General features: G+C 44.9%; 1 non-coding gene across 1 annotated transcript; it reads right to left on the bottom strand.

The window, feature by feature from the left end:
- Positions 1–5,281: 5,281 nt before the first annotated feature.
- Positions 5,282–5,354, bottom strand: TRNAK-CUU (transfer RNA lysine (anticodon CUU)). Its single transcript has one exon. It is a non-coding gene; the product is annotated as a tRNA-Lys (tRNA).
- Between the last annotated feature and the right edge of the window lie 965 nt (positions 5,355–6,319).

Genomic DNA, 6,319 nt, shown 5'->3' with positions numbered 1-6,319 from the left:
ACTTTGGGGGAGGCCGGATGTGCTCTATATCTTTGGTGCGGCTACATGGTGTTTACATATGTACAGATTCATCACGTTGTGCAGTTAGGAGTGATGCATTTTACCCTACCTACCGTATACCCTAATAAAAATATCGTTACAAGTCACTTTCTTTTAGATATTGTGAAATTTTCAAACATAAAGAACTAGAAAGGGGTGCCTGGATGGCTCAGTCAGTTGAGCATCTGACTTCCGCTCGGGTCATGATCTCACATTGGGCTCTGTGCTGACAGCTGGGAGCCGGGAGCCTGCTTCCCATTCTGCATCTCCCTCTCTCTCTGCCCCTCCCCCACTCATGCTGTCTCTGTCAAAAATAAATAAACATGAAAAAAATTAAGAAAAAAGAAATGGAAAGAATAATATGTTACCTACCATGCCTGATTTCCTCATTCTGTACTTCTAAAATAGAAAGGCATTCTCTTACATGCCACAATACCATTATCACACACAGCACAATTAACAATGATTCCCTAAAATCATGTAATTCCCACTTCACCTTCCCTCACTTGTTCCTAAAATGTTTTTATATTTGAATGCTGTGGCTTGTTTTCTCAAAGCGGAACGCATTAAATGACATTTGGGGTTTGGTTGGTAAATCTCTTAAGTCTTTTATTTACTTGTTTTTTAGATTTTTTTTTTTTGAGAGAGGGTGAAAGTGAGTGAGGGACAGAGAGAGAGCAAGAGAGAGAGACAGACAGAATCCCACGAGGGGCAAAGAAAGAGAAAGAAGTGGGACTCAAGCTCACCCAGTGTGGGGCTTGAACTCACGAACCACGAGATCATCACCTGAGCTGAAGTCAGATCTTAATGACTGAGACACCCAGGCGCACATAAATCTTTTTTAAAAATGCATTTGTATTTTATTATTATCATTATTAATTATTATTAATTATTATTATTATTATTTAGTGAGAGAGAAACCATGAATGGGGGAGAGAGAGAGAGAGAGAGAGAAAGAGAGAGAGAATCTTAAGCAGGCTCCACACTCAACTCGGGGCTCAACACAGGACTCGACGCCACCACCCTGGAATCATGACCTGAGCTGAAATCAAGAGTGTTGAATTTGGCTCAGGTCGTGGTCTCGCGGTTCTTGACTTCGAGCCCCACGTCAGGCTCTGTGCTGACAGCGCGGCGCCTGCTTGGGATTCTCTCTCTCCCTCTCTCTCTCTCTCTCTCCGCCCCTCCCCTGCTTGCGCTTTCTCTTTCAATGTAAATAAAATAAACTTTTTAAAAAAATCTTTTTTAAAATCTAGGCCAGAAGTTCTCAAGACAGGAATCTATGGATATAATTCAAAGGGTCCGTGGACTTGGATAGGTGAAAAATTACATCTTTACTTTCATCACATTCAGAATGAAATTTAGCATTTCCCTTCATTGTAAATGAAGGAAACAAGCTACAGTAACCGCACCCGTGGCTTTGCCACAAGACAAACTGGCTGTTTTCATGTCACACGGTAGTTCTTGTATATATCTCTAAGCTATCATTTACATCCAGCATTATTTTGAAATCGCTGTACTTACCAGACCTGCTGCTAGAGCGTTAGATTAGAAATGAAGCATGTACATTACCATGGCATATTTTAGGATATTTCGGTAACTGTACTTCAATATAATTGTTTTCCTTTATCGTCCTATGTGGTTTTGTTTCATACATTTAAAATCACTCTGAAAAGAGCTCATTGACCTCACTAGCCTGCCGCAGGGTGGGAGGGAGCCCTTGGCACGAAACGGTCCACCCACACACATGCTGCATTATCAGTGGTATTCGCGTGTGTTCATGACATTTGCTTTCTGAGGAACCCGAGCCTTTTTGAATGTCTGGCATCCTGGATTTGTCAGATTGTTCACTCACGGTGTTCCTTAACTCACTTCTCCTTATGTTTTTGATAAGCTTGAAGTTAGGTCTAAAGCCTTGATCACACCTAAGTTGAGGGTCTCGGAAAAGAATATCTTAGAGGCGATGCTGTGCACTTCTCAGCGTTGTCACATCAAGACACACGTGATGTCTAGCTGTCTCATCAGTGATGTTCAATTTGATCACTGGGCTAAGGAGGTTAAGACAAGTTTGTTTTCGCATAATCAAATAGCATTTAAATGTACGAAGATTTAAAAACATGTACAAAAGTAGAGGGGATAGCACAATGAACCAGGGTGTAGCCACCACTCAGCCCCTGCAGGTATTGACGTGGCCCATCTTGTTCTGGTGGTGGTACGAGCATTCCTCCCTCCACCAAAATCCACAACACGAATCCCAGGTATCACATCTATCTCAACCATAAACAAGTTAGTATGTGTCTCTAAAAGATGAGTGCTCTCTTTAAACACAATACCGTTACTAAGTTAAAAATAAGTAAGTTCTGGGGCGCCTGGAGGGCTCGGTGGTTCAGGCATCTGACTCTCGATTTTGGCTCAGGTCATGATCTCATGGTTCATGAGTTTGAGCCCCACATCCGGCTCTGTGCTGACAGCATGAAGCCTTCTTGGGATCCTCCCTCTCTCTCTCTCTCTCTCTCTCTCTGCCCCTACCCCTGCTCTCTCTCAAAAATAAATAACAAAACATTAAATGAATGAATGAATGAATGAATGAATGAAAAACAACTTCCAGGGTGCCTGGATGGCTCAGTTGGTCAGGCATCTGACTCTTGATTTTGGCTCAGGTCATGATCCTGGGGTCCTGGGATCGAGCCCCACATCAGGCTCCATGCTCAGTGTGGAACCTGCTTAGGATTCTCTCTGTCTGCCCCCCTCCACCACTTGCACTCCATCTCTCTCTAAAATAAAAGTTATAAATAAATAAGTAAATAAATAACTTCTTCATATCTTCAAGTACACGGTCAACGTTCAGATTCTCCAGATGGTGTCACACATGTTTTTATAATTGATGGGTTCAAATCAGGATCCCAACACGGTTCACACATTTCTTTGCATCTCATTTGATTGAGTTATCTCTTTTTCTTGTCCTTTACTTGTTAAGGAAACTGAACCACAGAGAATTAGCAAGCTTTCTTAAAATGAATCATTCATAGAATAATTGAATACAGGCTTCAAATATGAGTTCCATGAGAGACTCAAGCGTGTTTGATTTGATATATCTTTGAATACATCCTTTCAGTAAAACTAGTAATAAATCATTAGTCAACATAATCAATCACCGGCCAGCAAGAAGAAAATATACCTTGAGATCGAGGTCATTTTTAAATGTTAGTTCTCAAGGAGCTGTGACCCTAACGCCCTCGCCGGAGCTGAATGTAGGTCCACACCCAATCAAACCATTGCTTTTCCCAACACTTTTGAAATGAAATGAGATCAGATGAAATAAAATGAAACGGACGGCAATTACTTAATGCCAAGCATAAAAAATCTTTTTTTTAATCAAAATCACCTCCTAATAGAACACGGATTATATTAGTGTCCTGGGGCTACCATAACGGGTGCCACAGAGTGGCTTTAACAACAGACATTTGCTGTCTCACAGTCCGGAGCCCAGAGGTCTGAGATCCAGGTGCTGGTTCCTCCCGAGGCGGGTAGGGGGAGCCTGCTTTTCGACTCTCTGTAGCTCTGGTGGTTTACCAGGAACGCTGGCGCCATTCAGGCTGCAGAAAGGGCAGCTCTGATCACCATGTGTCTTCACGAGGCCCTTCCCCCTTGTGTCCAAATGTGCATTTCTGGGTGTGCGTCTGTGTCCACATTCCCCCTTTTCATAAAGACACCAGTTATGCGGGGGTAAGAGCCCATTCGACTCCGGTACATCCTCATTTTGACTAATTACATCTACAAAAACCCTATTTCCGAATAAGGCCACGTTCTGGGGTACAAGGGTCAGGGCCTCAACACACGCGTGTTATGGGAACACAATTCGCCCCGTAACACTGTTCGAACAATGTTTGGTTTCAAATGGATGCATGATGGGGGCACCTGGGGGGCTTAGTTGGTTAAGCAACTGACTTCAGCTCAGGTCATGACCTCACGGTTCATGGGTTTGAGCCCCTGTATTGGGCTCTGTGCCCACTGCTCAGAGCCCGGAGCCTGCTTCGGGTTCTGTGTCTTCCCCTCTCTCTTTGACCCTCCCCTGCTCACACTCTGTCTCTCTCTTTCTCTTTCTCTCTCAAAAATAGATAAAACATTAAAAAAATTTTTTTAAACAGATGCATGATGAAGACTTCTGGGGAAAAGAGTGCACTTAGCATAATGAACACTGAGTAGTGTACAGAAATATTGAATCACCGTATTGAACACCTGATACTGACATAACACTATGTTAACCACACCGGAACTAAAAATTAAAAATCACCAATCAATAGATGTGTGCCACTTCATTGACTTCTTGTCAATTCACCAGTTCGCCTTTTCTCCAACAAGGTTTTTGCCTTTTGAAAAATTCTATGTCACCTCCCATCACCTAGAGATTTTTTTAAGTGCTGTAATGATAGAGGTATTTAGGGATCTTCATTTCTGATGCTGAAATTTTCTGTGCCTTCCTTCCAAAGTCTGAAACTGTATCCCGAATTGATAAGAGCACCTGGTAGCTGTGGAGAATGTTTGGGAATTGCTGCGAACCATGGAAAGGATTTAAATCCTAAGGAAAACATTTGCAGCTGTCAACATAAAGGCCAAGTTTTGCCCTTTAAGAAATTGGGTTCTTTTAGGAAAACCTATGCAGGGAAAGAAAAAAAAAAGTCTTTGTCACTTTTGAGATACGTTTTCAGACTCCCAAATGGGGGACGGAAAAATACTCTATTTGAATCGCTAACTTAGGGGGAAAAAGGTGAAAACAGTCCTAACTGGTGCGTTGACAGCGAGTAACTGATCACTGAAGCGGCCCCAGAGCCCTTCCCACACGCAAAAAGCAAGTTGATTCACTCTAAGGGATTTAAGAACAGGAAATTAATATGCATAAAAAACCCCGTGAGTCACAGCTGGTCTCCAAACTAATCAATACCACACAGCATTCCATTAAATACTAATTAATGAAATATTAATCAAGGCCCACACATCTCAAACGTATTGGCAGAACGCCACCGTTTCATTACCGTTGGAGTCTTCTCGACCTTCGCGGTCGAGTCCCCGGCCTTCGCAGGGGACGGTCAGGACCCGTGTCTCTCCGCATCAGGTAACCTTCACCTGTGCACTCAGAAGATGAAAACAGTAAGCTCCGAGTCGGCGGTCGAACGGGTGAAGGCAAGAGCTGGGGGACAGGGTTGGGGAAGGGAGATGGGGCCCGTCGGGAAAGCAAAACCACAGCCGCCCAACGTGGGGCTCGAACCCACGACCCTGGGATTAAGAGTCCCATGCTCTACCGACTGAGCTAGCCGGGCAGGCGGAAGCAGCGCCTTTTCCGAGGCTCTTCAAAGGTATAAGGTTATTTTAACCTCGCGCACCACTTCTCTTTTCTTTTTTTCTCACACTTTCGGGGGTAAAGTTTTTCATTACTGTCACCACTGCAGTTCGTTTCTGATTCTGCGCACGCAAACTTTTATTGCCTAATAAAACGTGGAAACGGCCCTCTAGCGGTCGGCGGTGAGTTGGCCACGCCGGCGACCCCCGCTCGGGCCTGGACACCCGAGCGCATGTGGGGGCGGGGCCGCGGAGGTGCCGGAGACCCCGGGGCACCGCTCGTCCCCGACGCAGGGGACCTACGAGGTGCCGGACGCGCACACAGCAGGCTCCCCGGGGAATGGCCCGAAAACCCTGCGGAAAAGCTCAGAGCCCGAGGCACGGTAGTAGAGGTAGCTGGCTTCTCGCGACCCCCTGTGCGTTTGAGGTTTCTGGAATTTTTCCGAGGTTTTATGGGATTTTTCAGCAAAGCCATGCCACACTGTTCACACAATAGAAGGTTATGGAAAAGCCAACGCAGTCTCCGAAATTAATTGAAAATACCACGCAGCGTTTGCTCCCACGCAGATCTAAAAGGCGAAGACCTCTTTCCTATAGACTGGCAACACCTCAGTGTGGGAAGGGGCACTACTTCAAGCTTCGTCCCCACTAAAACTGAAAAATGAAAGACTTATTTTGCGTCCCCAGCGGGCACTGTAGTTCCCAGTCACCAACTAGTCCCAGTGGATGAGGGAGTGCTCTGCTTTGTAGGGAGAAAAACCGCACAAACGTGTAGGATCAGAAAAAGCATCCTTTTCAAACCCTTACAAACAAGGATTATCAAATTGTAGCTAAACCACTATGTTAACAGTTGGTGGGGACCTGAAGAGTCACACAGGGGCCCACATGAAGAGGCAGAAGGGCCATACTGATCAGATGCACTAGATGATCCTAGACCGGACACTGT

The sequence above is a fragment of the Panthera pardus genome, unplaced genomic scaffold, assembly GCF_024362965.1.
Source record: "Panthera pardus isolate Hobbes unplaced genomic scaffold, ASM2436296v1 HiC_scaffold_23, whole genome shotgun sequence".
Classification (NCBI taxonomy): domain Eukaryota; kingdom Metazoa; phylum Chordata; class Mammalia; order Carnivora; family Felidae; genus Panthera; species Panthera pardus.
Note: the sequence above shows the minus strand (reverse complement) of the source record. Positions and strands in the feature narration are given on the sequence as shown.